Here is a 20,786-nt window from a genome sequence, read left to right as displayed (position 1 = left end):
AAGCTACTTTGCTTTTATACCCAGCAAGTGACAGAATTAGGATATAGTTATTTCATCAGAGCTTTCCAGTTTGATCATGTACTAAAATTTCTTAGTTAATCAGCTGTATGGGCTTCTTTCTTCCTTCTTTTCTTTTTTTTTTTTTTTTAACTTTACCTACTCCTTGCTAACTTCTACTGTTTCTTGGGCTTTGATCTGAAGTTCATTCATGTGTGGTCTTTTGTTGAAGTAACTTACAAAAGCAACATTTTTGTTAAGACCAAATCTAAATAGGTGCCGTAGGTGTGTAAAAATAAAGCATTATTCAAACTGAACATAAACTACTTCTGATATAAGCATTTGTGTAATCTTGATCTATTTTTTGATACAAATTTTGTGTGAGTGCTCTGTAGTTCCTGTTATGCTATTGCTTATAGCTCTGTGCTATAGGTAAGAGCTATATAAAAGCAATAATAAACCAAACTTTTCACCTTCTCTTAAATAAATCTTTTCATGCTAGACAGAACTTGGAGGATGTACTTGTTCCTGTGTAAAAGTGACTAATATTGTCAAACAGATTCCCGACTGATGAATTAATGATGTTCATAAACAGCAGAAGATGCAGATCTCACTCACCTTGTGTACACTATAAAATCATTGCAGATGCCATTACATCCAACTGTACTTTTTCAGCGTAGTATGCATCTTCTCAAAGTTTAATATGATGAGGAAAACCTAATTCTCCTGTTTTGCAGCAAAGAAGGCCTAACCCTGATGAAAAACTTAGCCAGGTCCTAAGAATTATGCAGTTTCATGATTAACATTTTAACTGCCTGGTCCTGGAATTGTACCTGAAGGTTAGTTAAGTATCTAGGTTCCACAAATGGCCCTTGAGGTGTGATTAGGGCAATCTGAAGAGCTCTGTTCCTGCCGAGAGCTAATCGAGAGGAGATGTTCAGTGCTGAATGTTCCTGAACTCCCATTACTGCAGGCACCTCTCCTGATGTGGTACAGGTTGGAACAACCTACTGAGAGTGGATGCTTCCAGCTGTTAGGTTTGAATTATTCTATAAGGCTGACATCTCTTTTAAATACAACTGTTGTTGTAGAAAGTGGGTGAGCTAAGTAAGTCTCGAAGAAATTTTGTTGTTCAACTTCATTTCCTGTTTTTTCTCCATCCATTTCAACCTCCATTTTTCATCTCCCAAAAAAATTACCCTAAACAAAACTTAGGTAAAGACTCAGATCTTGAACTTTGACCTTTGCCCTTGCAAACTCAAAGAAAGATCCCACCCAGTAAATTGTAGGACTGCATAACTTCATTATCCCTTTGTCATGAGCATATCATAATGTCAGCCAGCTGTGAACACCTTGTGTCTGAGCAGGTGAGGACTCTCAAATCTTTTTCTACCAACTTCATCAATTTACAGTTAGAAAAACTGAGCTGAAGTGAGGCTAAACGAATTTTACAGATCACAGTTTTGTTGTATATATATATCTCCATGCTCCACTGAACATAGTCAGATCCAGCATATTGTCTATTTTAGGTTTGCCTTTGTCAGTAATTCACATATGAATAAACCTAAAGAAACTCAGTTATATTTTCAGTTTATTTTCTGGTGTATTTTTTAAACTTGTTTGCTGTTACCTTCTTTCACTTACTTCAAAGCCTCTTGTACCACAGGGAGGTGACCAAACTCTTTCGTAGTCTATAAAGCAAAGGGAGAAACTGAATCTTTCAGCTTGACTTCTTGCATATAAGAGAGCAAAGAGGTAGACAGAGAGGTAGACAGATATGTAGAAGGAGGGAGGGAAGAAGGAATGAAGGAAGGAAAGAAAGAGTTGTGGATGTTATTACAAATACAGTATACAGATACTATATATAACACAACTTCATTTTTACAAAATAGTTTCTTTATATTCATCTAGGGAACTTACTCTTTACATAAGTATCAAACATATCTTCATAAGACCAATGTTAGAGTTCTCCTTCAGTGTTACTAAACATAAGTCTTACACCAGTTTTCAGAAGCATTCCAGCAGTGGTTATAGGAAAACAGTGAGTCAATAAGAGAATAAAACGATACCGCAGAAAATTTGCAGGCACTGGACAGTATTTCCTACTTTTTTAAAGATATATTTTATTTTTATGTCAGACATAAAATGGGAGGAGTGTTATTTCAGTCCCCATTTTTAACATTCTGTTCTTTACAAGACCAAAATACAATCGCTATCCATCATATCCCAAAATTAAGGAGAGACTGAAACAAGGTGTCCAATTAATGTGACATTAAAAATTACTTCTACTCAGTACAGAATAGTTAATTTGAGCTTGTAACCATTATTGGTGATCAGATAGAAAAACGTGTGTTGTTTTGAAACTTTAGTTGTCTTTCTGTTTAGCACATTCATCTTTATGCCTTTTCATTTTTGATACCTGATTCCAGATTTATTCTCCTGCAAAGCAGAGACATCCTGGCACAGTCCTACCCTCCTATCGCAGCTCTTTCTGCTCTAACATTTTTCCTCCAGCTGCCCCAGTCTCCCCAGCTCACTTTAGCTCTTCACACATACCTCCATGGAGGCTTACAGACTCCCCATGGAGGCTAGGTAGTTGATTGAGTGAAGGTTCCAACCAGAAATGTTTGGTGTGGACAGAAATGGATGAAAGCCTCAGTGCAAAGAGCACAATGCAATAGGAACAGTCTCAACAGGGTGGTCTGTCCATCACCACAACATTTTCTAAATCCTCAAAGAACTTGATCCTTATTTTGAGAAAAATGTAATAACCAGATCATTTTAAATCGGCAACTAGAAAACGAATAGCTGTAAAAATCCCTAATGTAACTCACAGCTGGAAATCTCAGAATCACGTTTTGATTTTCAGGTGTACATATGCTTTCTTAATGGTTTCAGTCTGTAATGGAAAATATCAGTAAAAGCCACCAAGGTTTTTATTCATTGGAAAGTGCAGCTTCCTGTGAATCAGTCCAGGTTAGTTCAGTTTTCTGTGAACGTTTTGCAGATCTCGAGTCTGCTATGACCAAGGGGTTCGTATTAAATAGTGATATGCTGACAGCCTCCTTCCTTCTGCCCCTTGCTTCTACCGACTAAGAGGGGAGGAAATGGAGAGGGTAGAAATGGGAAAGACAGAATCTTTCGTCCTTTTCCTCTGCTGTAGAGTGCTCTCTGAGTGCCTAGCTGAACCTCCAACCTGATACATAGTACATTTCAAAAGCAGGTTAGATAGTGGCCAAACATACAGTTACCCAGCTTTAAAGGGTAGAGTGATGGTGGGCATTGTGGCACTCTAAAACATCATAGAATCATAGAATGGATGGGGTTGGAAAGGACCTAAAGATCATTTAATTCCAACCCTGCTACCATGGGCAGGGACACCTCCCACCCAACCATGTTGCTCAAAGCCCCATCCAGCCTGTTCTTGAACACCTCCCTACGAGGAAGCATCCACAACTTCCCTGAGCAACCTGTTCCAGTGTCTCACTACCTTCATAGTGAAGAACTTCATCTTTATTTCTATAACTATAATCTAAATCTACACTTTTCCAGCTTGGACCCCTTACTCCTCATCCTTTCACTACAAGCCCTTGTAAAAAGTCCTTCCCCAGCTTTCATGGAAGCTCCCTTTAAGTACTGAAAGGCTGCTATAAGGTTTCTTCAGAGTCTTCTCTTCTCCAGGCTCTATACCTCTATACCTCCCTCACAGAGGAGATATTCCAGCCCTTTGATCACCTTCATGGCCCTCCTCATGTCTTTCTATGCTTAAATTATCATCTACAACAGACATGTTATTTGACTAGAAATGTAGCATTCGTCTGTCACAACAGCACCAAGTTTTTTAATGACAGTCAATCAAATCTGTAGCTCACTTATAATCCCTGTCACTTAACGCCAGTAGAAAAAAAACTGTCATCAGCTTCTCTGGATTTGCATCAAGCTTGCAGTGCTACGTTTATTAAGTGCTGACTGCATTCTTTGTCATTTGGCAGCTATTTTCAGTAAAATCAAAAACTGAGCTTGTGGAATAGAACCATGATGGTTTCCTCAAAAAAAAAAAAAAAAAAAAGACAAGACATGAATACTACATCTTTCTGAAATGTGACATGCACTTTTGAGACATTAATGTCTCCCACTGATACCACCTTGTGACACAGGAGAGTTGTAGGCCTTAGCGGAAGAATGTATGATGCAATAGAAATTTCAGGAAAAAAATAAAATTAGTTTATTTTCATGTGCAGAACATCAATCAACAGAATCCTTCAGGTGTCTGTGAAGAAAGTAACAGCACTGGTTTAGCAGAAGGACGACACATAATACAGTAGTGATTTGTTTATAATTTTCAGATTCATACACAATTTTAAAAACTTACAGACTTTTTTTGATTTCTGCGTTGTCATGAGGTACATTTTCATTGTGCAGCACCGTGTCTCAGGCTTGATCTGTTTGATCTGACCCATTATTTTGTTGTTCCTTTAAAAATATTTTCTTTTTTTCTTAATATTTGAATTACTTATCCATTTTTATGTTATCACATTAATTCTCTTTCTGTCTGGGTCTAGATATTAAGTACTACATTTATGACTGATGCCAATAGTTTGTTTTTATGACAGACGACGCTGAAGTTAACAGCTTATATATTCTCATTTGCATGCCATATCTAGATGTTTCTACTCAATTCTTCAGATAGATCTGACGGTAGAGAGTAAAGAAAAAAATTTAAAAAGTTAAATATACTTGGTTCTTCCTGTTGGTGAAATGTGTGCAAGCAGTTTGCTGCATTTTCAGATTAACTGTCCATTAGCTGCAATTATTCACCAGAGATCTTCTGATAATTCTTTCTAACTTCTGTAGCATTCTTTCATTCATACTTCTGAGAGTATTAATTAGTCAAATGCAAGCTGGCTTGACAGGGTGAATAAACAGCAATATTTCTATCCAGATGAAAAGCACATTTCATGACATTTTGCTCTGAATACCTGAAATTTTTTTTTTTTTAAATATATGCAATACATAACATTTACAATACATGTTTAACACTCCAGTTTAGAGTGATTTAATGTACTTCAATTGATTCACCAGTTACTTGGTTTTCTAGACTTAGAATAATAGAAAGGTTTGGGTTGGTAGGCACCTATAAAGGTCATCTAGTCCAACTCCCCTGCAGTGAGCAAGGACATCTTCAACTAGATCAGATTGCTCAGAGCCTGTTCAACCTGTCCATTAATGTTTCCAGGAATAAGGCATCTACCACCTCTCTGGGGAACCTGTGCCAGTATTTCACCATCCTCATTGTAAAAAATACCTTCCTTACCTCTAGTCTAAATCTATTCTCTTTTAGTTTAAAACCATTACTCCTTGTCCTATCACAATAGGCCCTGGTAAAACATTTGTCCCCATCTTTCTCATAGCGCCCTTTAAGTATTGAAAAGCTGCAATAAGGTCTCCCTGCAGCATTCTCCACTCCAATGTCAAAAACTCAAACATTCTCAGACTTTCCTCACAGGAGAGCTGTTCTATCCATCTGATCATTTTTGTGGCCCCCTGTGGACCCACTCTAATAAGTCCATGTACTTCTTATGCCGAGGACCAAAGCAGGACACAGTACTCCAGGTGGGGTCTCAGCAGAGCAGAGTAGAGTGTCAGAGTCACCTCCTTCAATCTGTTGGCCATGACCCTTTTGATTCAGCCCAGGATATGGTTGGCCTTCTGGGTTGTAAGCACACATTACTGGCTCATATCCAGCTTTTCATCTAGGAGCACACCTAAGTCCTTCTTCTTAGGGTTGCTCTCAATCCCTTCATCCCCCAGCCTGTATTGATACCAAAAATTGCCCTGACCCAGGTGCAGGACCTTCCACTTGGCCTTGTTGAATCTCATGAGGTTCACACAGGCCCACTTCTCAGCTTTGTCCAGGGCCCTCTTCTTGTGTTAAGTATTTGTTGGTTTGTGGGTTTTTGTTTGGTTGGTTGTCTTTTTTTTGGCTTGGTTTTGGGTTTGGTGTTATGGGTTTTTTTTGGGGGTTTTTTGTTTTTTTTTTTTTGGGGGGTGTTTGTTTTGATTTTTTGTCATAAGGAAAGGATTTCTGCAGAAAACCAGCAGTTTCGTAGAGCTGATGTGTTTAGTAATTGCAGTCTGTACAACTGGAAAAAGTTCATCTTGAAGAAGCAGGCTAGTTTCTTTACATCTTGCCAAATGTACCAAGGCTTCTGATTGTTATGTCTGAGGATACCTTTCAGATCCCTGCAGGGCCTTAACACTTTATTCTTGGTTTTGTCCTCATAAATATTCTGGTACAGTGTAGTCGCTGTTAAAAGGTAACAGTATTAAATCTCTATTCAACCGTTACAAGCTCCTTTTTCTATCACTTACAAGCTTGTTTCCTACTGAATCTCACTTTCAATGAAAAGCCCCTTAGAAGAGCTCTCATTCAAATTAAGATAAGAGCACAACAGATGGGAATCTCTAATTGGAACAAAAATAGGACTGTAACACTCTGTGAGATCCTCAGAAACCTGTTTTATTTTACTTAATTCTTTGGTAGAATATTATCCTATTCTAAGTGATTTGGTGGATTCTCCAAGACCTGAGGTCACAGTTTGCCACCTTTCTGGAAGATCATCTATAATCAAACACTGATGTCCTCAAAAGAAGAGAAAGCAGGCAACATGTGAAGCCTGTGAAGGAAGATATATCAAACAATTCAGTGATCTATTCTGACTATATATGAAACTATAAAAGTGGCCCAAAACCTAACTGGTCTAATTGCATTTTTGCATATAGGTCCAAGCACTAATTAACATCTGAACCAACATCTTTCTGCTTCTATGCACTTCTCTGGAGCTGGTTAGCAGGACACTGAAATATGTTGTTCTTCTGTGTCCAGACTTACAGATTCTCCAGTACTTTTGTCTTTCTTTAATAGAAATCCTAGTGCTACCCTGATTTTTCTAATAAGATTATCGCTGTCATTATGATTACTATTAATCAATGAGTTTCTTCTGTGCTTATTTGTAAGTAATGACAATAATTATAGCTACTGAATTGACACTGTTTAAAAATGAAAATGGGAAAAACCAACCTTAACAAAGTACAGTTTTGGGTCTGTGCCTAGATAATCAATAATCCTGCCAAGAAAAGATGGATTATTTTGTTTTCAACATAGTAGAAGCTAAGCTGACAATTATATATGTGATTATTTTTTGTAGTGAATACATTTGAAAAAGTATCTATTTCAGAAGAGCAGAGTGAGAGTTTGCTAGACATTTAATAAGAGAATAACACAGGAGAGTCTAGGCAAAATCTTCTTCATGATAGGCCTCAGCTACAGTCCTTCATTATGTCTGCATGTATTTCACACAGGAAATATTAGGCATGAAAGGAGAGTAAAATAATGTGTCTGAGATGAAGTTTATGACCATGAAGGAGAATTTTTGCCCTTTTTATACATTAACCTTTAAAATGCACAGCAATTTTTGGGTTTCTGAAATTTTCACTTTTCTTTCTGAAGCCAAATATGTTGTTAATTATTACTTCCCCTAAATCATATATAGATGTTCTGCAACCTTTATCTTTTTAAATTTTTCATCTAAATAACTTTTCATTTGAGAATGCTATTCCAACAAAACTAACATTTTTTGAGCAGCAAAAATAACACCAACAACATTCTGGAGACAAGTTTTAAAACTCAGTGAAATCTTTTTTGGTTGTCAGTATGTCTCCTTTAGACACTTTTAGAAACACCTTAATGTTTGTTTTAGAACTATAGTGTTCAGAATTCTGTTTTGACTGAATACTCAAAAACAGCATGTTTCCCTACTTTGGCTACAGAAAATAGCACTTATGAACTTTTAATAGGCCAGAACTTCATAATAAAAGCTGAATTTTCAGTCAGTTAGCAAATTATTGCCTGCTTTTCTGAACACATAAATACATTTTGGAAAAAAAAACTTTAAAAAATTGGAACATAAAGGCGTTAATTGTTTTCTCGGTGTTCAAACACTGCACATGTTTAGGGAAATGAAAGTTAGAGAAGTTTGGACCAAACTTCACTCATCTGATTTTGATTTTTTAATATAATTCTTCATGCATAATTCATATACTTACAAAATATTAGAACTAAATTACTGCAAATATGTATTGGATATGGCTGTATTTCTCAGATTAAAAAAAAAAATCTGCTTTTAAAAGAGAAAATATCTGAGGCATACATCATAAAACCACAGATGAAACTTTGCTCTAACTTCTGCAGTGGTAGACATCTCTGAGATCAGCCTTACTATAGTTATATCTGCTCCTCATGTGGATGTATGCTTCTTACATAAATGTATCCTCCTTGTGAGCACAGAAAGGTTGACACTCACTGAAGTGTTGCACACTTGTATTTTTCAGAATATTTTTAAAGGCTACTAACAAAATTTTATGATTCATTATTATTCTGCTGGGCATTAGCTAGACCTGAGAGAAACCAAGGTAAGTTAATTGAGGAGTAACTGGGGTTCATGCTGTCCCCAAGCATGAACTCAAACTGTATTTAGTTGCATCACAGTCATACCAACATGTCCCACCTACTCCTTGCAAAGAAGATACTGTTTCCTGGACTTTTACTGCCAGACAGCCTCCTCAGGCAGCCTGAACTTGGATTTCTGTAAGTCTGTGTAGCCCCTGAGCCTAAGCTAAAGGGGTATTGCATGTGGTAGCACAGACAGAAAGACTTGATGGACTTCCTAGGGCTTGAGCTCACTCCAGTATAGTCTCACTTTGCTGCATAAGTGAATTCCATGGTGAGTATTGAGACTCGTTGACATTGCAACTCCTCCTAGCTATTTTAGGATACATAAATTGCTTTCTGGAGTTATCAGCCTTTCTCTGTTGAAGCATGTGTGATGTGGGTTTAGACTAGATGCTAATCTTCAGAGAGTGTGCAGTGAATACTAGAGTACATAGAGAAGAGAAATAGGACCCATGGCAACAGGGTGTAAAGCTTTGTCATTTATCTTCAAAGTCAGTCTCTACAGAAATGATAAGATGTAGTTTCTGAGGCACGCAGGCTAGTCAAATAAGGTGTCTTTCTAGATGGTGTGAGCACTGTTGGCACTCCAGGAGGTTTCATGAGCTTCTACTCCAGCAGTCACTTTGTGGTTTTGCTGAGATTAGCACTAGGTTATACACCAGCATAACCACAGTACTAAAAGTATCATGAGCCAGCTTAATTTTGTCTGTGCCAGTTGTAATTTACCTTTGGGGAGGTCATCTGTTAGCTAGGTTGTGTTCACTGCAGAGAATGTGGGCAGAACAACTTCATTAAAATCACACTTTGTACTGTTTCTGTAGTATTTACCATTATTTTCCAAAACAGTGACAATGAAGTCTAATAAGTACAGTTTTATAACTGGGTTGTTTTATTTTGTTTTGTTTTGTTGAAATTCCAGAGCAAATAAGTGAACTTCAACTTCTTTGACCTGTTTTTATGACATTCCAGGATGGGATTGCACCAAATTGCCACTTCCTTATTAAACTGGCATATGTACTTTGGCCAGCACAGATGTCAAATAAACAAATAAATTGTGCTTATTATCTATTTGTTAAAAAGTATGTGACTTTGCTAATATGTCTTTTAGTAGTAAATTGCCTCCAACCAGAACTCTCACCTTCATGGTTAGATTTCACCAAAACATGATTTCATCCCTCTGTCTGATGTTTCTTATATTAAAAAGTATCCATTTTCTTAATTTTCACTTTTACTGTTTGACTCTTAGCTACTCTTTCAGAAATGCTTTAATTTTCCCTTTTCCCTTTCTTTGGTGTTGATTTACACATACATGTGAAAGCCATTCTTGATTCCTGACTCATGCCCAAAGGCTGCAGCTTCAGTGAGTAACAGACACAAATATGTATAAGGAGGGGTGGAAAGCTTATTCCTGACAGTATAATATGACTGGTCAAAGCCCCCTCATTCCCAGTCACTATTTATCGACCCCATTTCTGGGAAAGGTTCCATCAGGCCACTCAGAAGCTTGGCTTGAGCCATTAGCTAAATCTTCCGCAGTGTGATCTTCTTTTAGGACACATCGAGATCCTTTGACAGATCACTGACAGATTCATTCCAGAATTCACTACTTTTCCTAACCTCTGGTTAACAATGTATAAAATAATCAGCATCATTAGAAATCTATAGTCACTTATACTAATATACTCTGCTTAGATAATGCAGCAATAAAAAGCTGGAGTTTTTATTTCCAGCACAACAGCAAGCTCATCACAAGTTTTCTGCCATACCACAGAAACAAAAGGAAAGCTAGCAATAACAGATGTTCCACAAGGGTTTTCCCATATGTAAAATGATAATTCTCAACTTCTTTTTGTTGGTGATGTTGTTTTTTTCCCTATTTCCTTTAGGAGTCTTTGTTATCTTTTTAAGCCATATCAGATCCAAGTGCCCTTTGCTTCCTTAACTCACAAGACACTCCGTGTGTAGGTAGTTCTTAAAGGTATTGTATGCCAGGAAGATTGTCTCAGTACCCAGAAAGCACATAAAGATATTTCTATTTGCCTTCCATAGATATCTTGAACTTTCCTTTTATTGCTCAATATTATGGGAGGAACAGGGATAGTGAGAATATGGTGCATGCATGCATACATGCACAAGGGAAAGAAATATTCTACATATTGAGAACAGTCATGTGGAGAAGGACTTAGGAGTGCTGATTGATGAAAAGCTTGACATGAGCCAACCATGTGCAAGTGCAGCTCAGATAATCAGTGGAATCCTGGGCTACATCAAAAGAAATATGGCCAACGGGTCAAAGGAAGAGAATCTCCCCCTCCACTCTGCTCTGCTGAGACCCTACCTGAAGTACTGTTTAGGGCCCCCAACAGAAGAAAAACATTGACCTGTTTGAGCAGGTCCAGAGGAGGGCCAGAGAGGGCTGGAACACCTCTCCCACAGAGAGAGTTAACATTGTTCAGCCTGAAGAAGAGAAGGCTCTGGGGAAACCTTACAGCAACCTTCCAGTGTCTGAAGGGGGCCTACAGGAAACCTGGGAAGGGACTTTTTGGAGGGCTTGTACTGAAAGGTTGGGGGGTAACGGGTTCAACCTGGGAGAGGGTAGATTTAGATTAGAAATGAGGAGGAAGTTCTTCACTATGAGGGTGGCGAGACACTGGAACAGGTTGCCTAAGAAAGTTGTGGATGCTCCCTCATTGGAGGTGTTCAAGACCAGATTAGATGAGGCTTTGAGCAACATGGTCTAGTGGGAGGTGTCCCTCACCATGGAACTGGGGTTGGAACTAGGTGATCTTTAAGGTGCCTTCCAATGCAAACCATTCTATGATTTTATTATACTATGATTTCAGGCTTTCTGCTGCCAGACCTTCACAAACTACCATCTATCACATCTGCAGAGACAGAAGTTAAAAATTCTGCCACCCATTGTGTTTCTTAATAAATTCTAGACACATACTTTAAACCATTCACATTCTTCCTATTAAAATCTCTATTGTATTAAGTTATGAATAAGTTTTGTAAACAAATCTGTTACTGTGAGACTTCACACACAAAAGAATGTAGTCCTTTGTGTCTAAGTTGACAGTTCATGACCAGTTTGTATGAACTTAAGTTATTTAAAGTGCGGCAAACATTTTCCTTTACACTTGGATTCTCAACAGAAAAATTAAACTTTTTTTTCCTTTTCTTGAGTAAAGTTCATTTCATTTCAGGAAGTATTTAGAGTGCTCTTTATCTAAATAGTGAAAGTAATTCCACTTAGAGAACTTGGAATCCATGCAGATTTTATGGGACTTTGTTTCCCTCTCAGAACCTTGATTTTTCATGCTAGCTTTCTCATTTCTGTAAAAACAGGGGATTTCCATCCATACTTAGTGTGGCTGCTAATATATTTTCAATGCATGGAAGCTTTAAAGACAGAAGACCTATCACATCATCAAAATGCAATAGAATATCAAGAGTTGAATAACCTGTCAGCAGTCATTGAATATGTACAACATGAATGGAAACCTTTTGTTCTGCAATTACAAAATGAAATAATGTTAGTAGCTTCCAGGCATCTTTTAATTTCTTGTGTTTATTTTCCATAATGAAAGCCAGCAGAAAATATCCAAGGCACGGTGTCATTTTGGAGACCATTATGATATCAGTTTCATCAGAACACAACAGAAAAAAAAAGATTAATTTTAAATACAGATGCCTTTTATTTTTAAAAAAAAAAAAAAAAGTTAACACAGAAAAGACACTTCAATGTTTTGGAAATCATGAAACACTTTCATTTGTTGTCTTTATCCCATGGTGAATGGTCAGGCTTCTCCTTGCTAGGTCTCTGTGAAGCAATGTTTGTTTCTGTAAATGTGGTCTAGTTTCAGCTGGATAAATCTTTCAGGGTATCAATAGTTATACTCATGTCTCACCTGTTCCCTGAGACTCTTCTCAAAGATCAATCACAAATAATTTGACAAATTGTTTTCAAATATAAAATATAGATGTTTATAGATATTTGCTTATAATAACTTATTCACAATAATAGCAAAGCATTATTTTGATTTTCATTATTCAGAAGTTTTAAAAATTCTACATCAGATATGCTGAGAAAAACACACGAGGACATTTTGTAAGTGTAGAATTCAGCGTGTATGAGTGCTGTGTGTTTGGAGGCAGGTGGGCGTCTACACCCATCTCTGCCATTAGTCAAGTAATAATTTTGTTTTGTCTGGAACAGCTTTATGCCACAGCATGATACTAAACCTTCAAAAATGACTGTGGGAAACTGTAAGAAAATTGGAAATCAAACAGAACTAGACTGTTTTATAGTATTTTATACCTTGTTCCATCTTCTTTTGCGTAAGAGAGCATAGCATTTGGCAAGCTAGCCTGGAAACAAAGTTTAAAAATAGCTAGGATATCCTCCTTGGAGAAGACAGGAAAAAAATAGGCAGACTTGATCTGAACTATCTATTAGAGTCTGAACTTATGTTTTTTGATTAATAGTTTTTCTGTATGGAAATAATGCTTTTACGGTCAGTATATATGGTAATATCCATGCATAGCTCCTTTTTCATTATTATTGTTTATTCTTCGAATTTATCAGTCCATTTCATCAACTGTTTAGCCATGAAAAACATTTCTGGAATAAATTTCTGTCTGTACAGAAGGAACAGACTGCATCTGAGACACACACTACTGGCACTTAAAACAAAGAAGGTCATCAGTGTGCTTTAAGATGAGAAGAAAAATGGGAGATGCAGAACAGCACATGGTTTGGAAATTTCATGAGTGGCAGGCAATGCTCTTGCACCAGGATAAGACCAAAAGGTCATGCTGATATTAGATTAGCAAACTGTTACAGAGCACCTAGAATTAAAGCAAATGGAAAAACTAACCACTTCAGTAACATGAGTCTGTGTCAACTGAAATTCCAGGACTAACTAGGAAAACTATGGTTAAAGTTTATATTTATCAGCTACACATATGCAACAGCCACAGCAGCTCCAATACAGAGAGATTAAAAGCACTGAAACAAAAAAAAATGCTATAGAAACCCATGTGGACTGTGAAAATACCACACATGGTTGTAATATAAAGAACAAATTTCTAGACATCATAAATGACTGTTTCATACTCTGCATTCCATTTCAGAAGATGCAAACGCTTGACTTGTTTCCAGTAACACTCAGGATGTTGTTCAAAATCCTCCGGCTGAAAAGCTTGCAATTACTTCGAGTCAAGAGCAACCATTACACTGATTGAACAATCTCACAAGCTTCAATATGTCAAAAAATCTAATGAACTTGTGCTTAGCTGTAAGAAGATGATTGACATAAAAATAAGAAAACTTGTTAAAAATAGTCTGAAAAAAGCAGCTGAGAGACTTAAATATTTGTGAGGTATACTGACACAACTAAGGATGTCATGCTAGAACCAGGAGGTCAAAATATACCAACTACTAGAGTCCTGAGAAACAGCAAAAGAAGGCTGGCAGGACTAAACATCAGAATAAGGGAAGAAAGTTTTTAGAAGTACAACAGCATTCCTTCAGAAACTGAAGTCCTGTCAAACTGTAGAAAATAGAAAGGCTCATAAACATGGGTAGATGAAATATGAAAATACAATAGAGCAGGCTAAAAAAAGATTACAAGGAGCAAATAGTAAAAGAAACAAAAAATTGTCATTAATCTTCAAACAGAAGCCAGAAGTCTGCCAGAGGACTGCTGATGACCAGAAGACAAATTTATGCACAAACTCTCATTCTCCTACACTCTTTTTTCTATTGCTTGTTGCCTCTGTACAATGTGGTTATAATGGCATTTTAGCCAAAGTTCTCATATGCATGAGAAAGACAAATCATTGGCAATGAGCTGATTTGCTGATTAGTTTTTGCTGAACCACAAAATATTGATTTTTTTAATTTATTGAAGCTTCATTCTAGGTTTTTCAAAACTGATCTTTCCTTCTGGAAGATGCATTGCATATTTGGCCTAAACTCACAATGTTTTTCTACACTTGATGAACATTGAGAAGTATTATAAACTGATAAACAGAAAGAATATTTGCTCACTCATTATTAACTCTACTCAGGAACATGTTTCTTCTTCCAGTTTTCTGACTTATTCTTCCCTCTCTTTCTCCTTACCTACAGAAAAACAAGATAAATTAAAATAGTATGAATTTATCACTGCTACATTCCTACAAATGGTTTAATTGTTCAGCTGATGTCGATTAACATGGAGCTTGAAGAAAATAATTTTTGAACAATATGAAACAGACTGCCCTAGGGAAACTAGCATGCCTATGTTTCTGACATAACTACAAAAGTAAGTACATGTCTAGCATAATTTGTTAAAGAAACCTTTATCTGGTCATAAATAAATTAAAGCAATAGATGCCTGATCCTTTAGTTGCTATATTGAGGGCAGATTTGCTCAAATCTTGCAGGGACCAGGGTTTGGTATCACATGAGTCTCTAGGGCCAATTGCATCTTGGGTATCAGTGCTGATGAGGGAAGATCTATCCCTTTGCTTTCTTCTAAAAGCTCATGTTCCATTTCCTCGACTAAAAGCCCTCAAACAGGAGACTGACTTGCTTCAGCTTTATCCAGCACTGATAGGAAAGCTGCGCAGAGAGAGCTGAGAGCTATCGTGCTGCTCTTTCATGATTTATTGGTGTTCAACATTCTTCTCTAACTGGGGGCTAACTTTTGTTTACATTTCTTAGAAATCTGACATTATACCAACACACTTCAGTCATTTGTCATATCAGTATTCCTTTTACATTCGCTTTGGTTATAAAGTGCAAATTAAATCAGTATGGACCTCCCATTCAGTTTTTCTTTGACATAATTGCCACATTCTTCTTTCTCTGCTTTATTCTCATAATGCTTCTCAAGATTTCTCATAATGCTCCAACTTCCTACTCTTAGGATACTATTCTGACCTCTACAAAAAGGCAGGGAGTTTACTATCCCAAATAACTAAAATATGGTGGTCAAGATATGCTGTGGCATACACAAATCTGACAGTTCTTTCTCTGGTTTGAATTCAGGGATGCCAAAGAGGACCTTCTGCATCTCAGATGCTTGTCTTTATCACTGAGCCATTTGCTGTTTTGAGAAGGACTTCAAAGGGGTTTTAAGAAAAAAGCCTCAGAGATTCTTGAATTCATTGAAATGTAGACCATGAGAATATTTTCAACTCCTCAAAGCTTTCACTACAAAAGAAAATGGTTTACCATCTAGTTCAAATTAAAAACTCCTGCTTGCAGGAGTTATTGTTGCAACAATAATTTTAGTTTTGTTCCTGTTTCTCTCTACTGAGTCTTCTGGTCTAGATGCAAGACGAAAAAATTCAGAAGCAGCTGTGTCAAGTCCATTCCAGCAACAGCTGGGTTATGGAAGGAATAGGGGCCTTTAAATGGCTGTCTCACTCACTTGAGTCCAAGTATACTCCCTTGGTATGTTTTAATGTTAAAGTTTCATTTAAAAAGTCTAATAGGATGCTCAGTCCAGCTATAACAGAAACTCTTGAATTTAAAACAGTCACTAGTGAAGCATTAGGCAGTTCAGAAGCAAGGTGCAGTCAACAAAGCCAGAACCGTGATCTATTTCTGGCACACAAGAAGTTCACTCCTTTTATCTCCATTGTCACTATCAATGGCATAAGGAAGCCTAGTTTTGCTTTGTAGTTTTATACGAAAATAATTTGTGAGAATAATTTATATTTTCTGGTTACATGAGGGGCAGAGATCTTCTTAGTTCTGAGAATCCCAACAGAGTAGAAGTACTGGTTGTGACAGCTTGGTGGAAAGTAGGAAGAGAAAGTACTCACTAAGCATTGGTGTGGATACGGTTTAATGTAACTGGGGATGTATTGTTACTATCTCATGGCAAAGACACTGAAAATTCTTTGTTTGGTGTTTATGTGGTGGTGATCAGTAGGTCCTGTGGTGTACAGATTGCCTCATTGTTTTTCCTTTTCTAAGGTGCATATGAATCATCCACAACGGTCTTCACAAAGCACTTGGTCCATCAGATATAGACCTGACAGTTTCGTGATGACCTTTCAACACCACCTGAGCAGGAGAGAACAAACTGATTCTCTGTTGACTATTCAAACAGCAACTGGGGGGAAAAACACAACCAACAAACCGACCAACCAAAAACCCAACTAATACTCAAGTATAATCAGTTTTCATGGCTTGTGTTTAGAAATATTTTATTACCTTAAAATATTGTTCTTGTTGCCAAAACTGGAAATTTAACTACTGCAAAAATATGTTAGGATGTAGGATTAGTATCGCTTTTGCAGAAAGAATTTCTTCTAGACATATAACATTTTTTAATTGAATAAAAAAGGGTTGCATTGATTTTATATACTTGGTGTGCAGGAGATGGAAACAAAATTATTGTTGTAAGTAAGGGCTTTATGGCTTTTAACTTGAGCACAGGTATAACATCCTTAACTATAGTTTTATTACCTTTATTGTATCAGGAGTTAGCAGCTTGGGGAAAGTTTTTATTTTTCTCCACTAATTTCTCAAGTGAAACAGATTCTACTTTCCTCAGAAGACACACTAATAAAACACAGCCTTTTTCTAAGAAAAGGAGTGCATGAAAAACTAATATTGGAGTAAAAAACTTCAGTTCATGGTAAGGTTGCATAATAACCATTCCTCTAACCAAATGATGACTACCTGCATTTACTTTTCCAGAAATAACTGTATCCCATAACAGTTATGAATAAAATCTGATTGATAATGTAATCTTTGAGTAGTTATTTACTATGACTTTCACCTCTGAAAAAAACTGCCACTTTTCTGAGCTACATTTTTTTTTTTTCAGGTCTTGGTCTAGATACATAGTTCACCCCTGCCATAAGTCCAGCTCTCCATGAGACGTAGGTGCAGTTAAGAGCTCATGCTTAATGCCTTAGATTTCACAGAAATCAAACCTGTGAGAGTGGTCCAATCTAGGGGCCATGGGGCACTCCAAGGAGTTTCTAGTGTCCTGTAACACACTCCAATATGTACATTTCCAGACAAAATTTACAGTGCAGAGCCACCAGCAAAAGGAGGTGAAAGCTGTCAGAGTCTTTGTGGAGTTTTCATTTAATTGTAGTGTTTCATCCCAGTTCCAATATGACAGTCATGGACTAACTGACTGATCTTTTATCTCTGCTTCTGAAGTGGGAGAAACATATTTAAGGTGTCCTTGTTACTATTAAAAATTCCTTTGCATTCATGCCAAGAGAGTAGCACAGCGCACAATACCTGAACCATTCCATTCCTGACAGAGTTACACAGGCAAAATCAGTGGTCTGATCTACCACATAAGGAAAAAATTTAAGTCTCCAGTCACTGCCATGTGGGTTCAGAACCTTCTTCTTTCAGTTAGTTCCTCAAAGTTTCTGTAAATTGTTATAGTAAATTGTCAAATTAATTACAATGTAGTCTGGCTGCAGAGAATCCTGAGCTTTCTTTTCCTTGCCTCTCATCACTTCTTGCAGTCATTCCATCATGTATACCTCATGAATTATTTAACAACACAGGTCTCCCTCCAGCACTGGCCCACTCTGTCATAATATGTTTTGAGAAATTACTGCTGCCTTCGTACAATTACCACCATGAATTTTGTTCCCCTTCTCCAAAAATTCTTTGGCTCAATTGCAAGATTCTTACTCCAGAAGAGATGCATCCAAAATTTAAAAGAAATAGTGTTACAGAACAGTCCCAACTTCATTTCGGTCATGATGTAAAAAAGTCAGCTAAGAAAATAGAACTTTGCATACAATAATTTTGTGGATGCGAATGGCCCTGAGACAGGAAAGAGTAAAATCAGAAGCCTCCATCGTAGATACATACAGCCTACTAAACATAGAGGTATAATCATCTATGAAAGAGAGACATACTGTTATACAGGAGACATACATGTATATATGGAAGAAGGAATAACAATCTACATGGTGCTAAAACATATACTTTGCCCAAATATCTCCAACAATGACTGTTAGAATACAAAATTGGTTCAGCATTCATATATATATTGCACATGTACTAGCAGGAAAATAACCTCAAAGTCTTAAACTTTTGTGTCCTTCTGTGAAAGGAGCCAATGCTTGCTTCTTGGGTTGTTTTGGGTTGTTTTGTTTTTGGTTGTTTTATTTCTTGCCTAGTGAGAAGTTGATTTAGGTCCAGTTTAAATTAGGGGTGGCAAAGTAGCTTGCACAGTCAGCAGTTCCAACAGCCAGCCTGCCTGGTGAGTTTTTGCTGAGCTGAAGTATTTGGCTTTGAAAAATAAATCATTCATAGTCACAGCATTCATTTTCAACACATGTGACTGCTCTATTTGTCAGCTGTGAGATTTCTTTGTGTTGTGTATTACAAGGTACCAGGTGCCTTTGATGGTCTCTTCTATGTAAATATCAGAATTAAACTAAATTTATTTCTCAGGCAATCTTAATGACATAAAACCTTTTGAACGCAAAGTATTAAAAGTGATTCTGTTTTATACCTCTGGGCTTGATATTACCCTAAGACACCATTAAAAAGGGTTATATGCAAAGTTTAAAAGATGTCAAGAGAGACAGAAAAATATTAGTGTGAGTTTGAAGGAAAATTGTATTAGAGGCTTTAAAGGGGTAAGACTTTATTGGCTTAATAAAGTGCTCCCATACAGGAATGATCTGCTCAGCTACTCTGTAAGAGTAAAGACAAGCTGCCACCTCACCTACAATCTTATCTTCCCCAAACCACACAGAATCCTGGCATCTTGCAGAACATGGAAACAGCAGGAAAATGCATCAGAAGATCTGTGCCAGGCCTGTCATTTCATTCAGTGGCTCTAGTTTTCACTTGCTTCACATAATTTCAATATTGTAGTCAACCTCTCTTTTCTGTAATTATAGATTTTATGGTTTGTATTTACAGGTTTATGAAGAGGAGTGATAAAAGACCTTTAAGCTGACTGCGCACCATGCAGAGACTGAAAGTATTCCTCAGTGATTATAGTGACTGACTTTATGACCCCTTTGTGCTGCCAAAACCTCATAAAAAAGAGTACAATGTGAAGTGGATACATCATTGTACAGGTGTAAATGACTACACAAGACACAAGGAAACCTGAACTGAACCAGTTGTACCTAATAAACACTTTCAACTCAGGAACTGTTGCAGACTATCATGTAAATACTTCACATGTGGTTCTGCTCTAAAAAGGTGACTATAAAATGCATTCTGAGGTTTTATTGTATTTCAGTGATACCATATTAAATTTGCTCAGTTTATACATAAAAATAATTTTTTTTTTAATAGACATGTTAGCAAACTCCATGTAAACATTCAAACTCCATTTTCTTTTCTTCTAATGCACTTCAAGAGTAAAGATTATCCAGACTCAGCTTTACCTCACTGATTCATTTGCAGACTTACAGATTTTACTTCTTACGGCACCAAAACAAAATTCTTCACTTTAGTTCTCTTCAGAGTTTTGCCCCAGTCTACAGAAATATAAGCCAAGCACTTTTGTTGTTCGTTTAAGATTTTATTTCTCATGCAAAATGGCCTTTTTCACATTTAATAGTAGTGTGGGCAAAATAAAACTTAGTTTAACAGTTAAAAATCTATAATGAAGGCCATTTAGGCTCAAATATTGCCCAGAGGGGCAAAATTCCCATTGTTTAAAACATTAGTACTTTAGGATATAGGTTATTGTCTGAGTCTGGAGACAGTACAAATAAAATGTGTTTGTGAGGATGGTGCTGCAGTGGTAGGGAGGCAGACTAGGCAATTACACAGGTCATTTCCCCGCTTATGCTTTGTGTTGACATTCTCTGCAGTATTGGAAAATTGATTAATTTCCTCATACAGGGGTCATCATAGTCTGGGATCTGCAGAGATAGGAGTATAATGGCTTAACACACACATTCGTTTTGGTTCTCCTTAATGTTGTGTGGTAAGGTGCAATCCATTCCATCAATCATCTGCACTTCTTTAAAAAGGGCACTAGTGCAGGTAAATTTCAGACAATTGAGGAATGTTTGAACTGTGGTTACATACAGGGTATAATCTCTGTATGGGTGGCAGAGGGGTCTGCCAGCCTCAGACATGAACAGTGCTATTATAAACTATCAAGTGTTTCTAGTATAATTTCTTTTTTTTTTTTTTTTAATTTTTTGGGGAAAGATACTGTTTCAAATGTTGACATAATATTAGGTAAATGCCAGGGCCCTATGAGGGCCAGGGTCTCTCTGGGCAGTGGATGCTCCTCATGGTGGGTGAGGGAAGAGC

Source organism: Merops nubicus, unplaced genomic scaffold (genome assembly GCF_000691845.1).
Source record: "Merops nubicus isolate BGI_N331 unplaced genomic scaffold, ASM69184v1 scaffold2871, whole genome shotgun sequence".
NCBI classification, from domain to species: Eukaryota; Metazoa; Chordata; class Aves; order Coraciiformes; family Meropidae; genus Merops; species Merops nubicus.
This window is presented reverse-complemented; position numbering follows the sequence as displayed.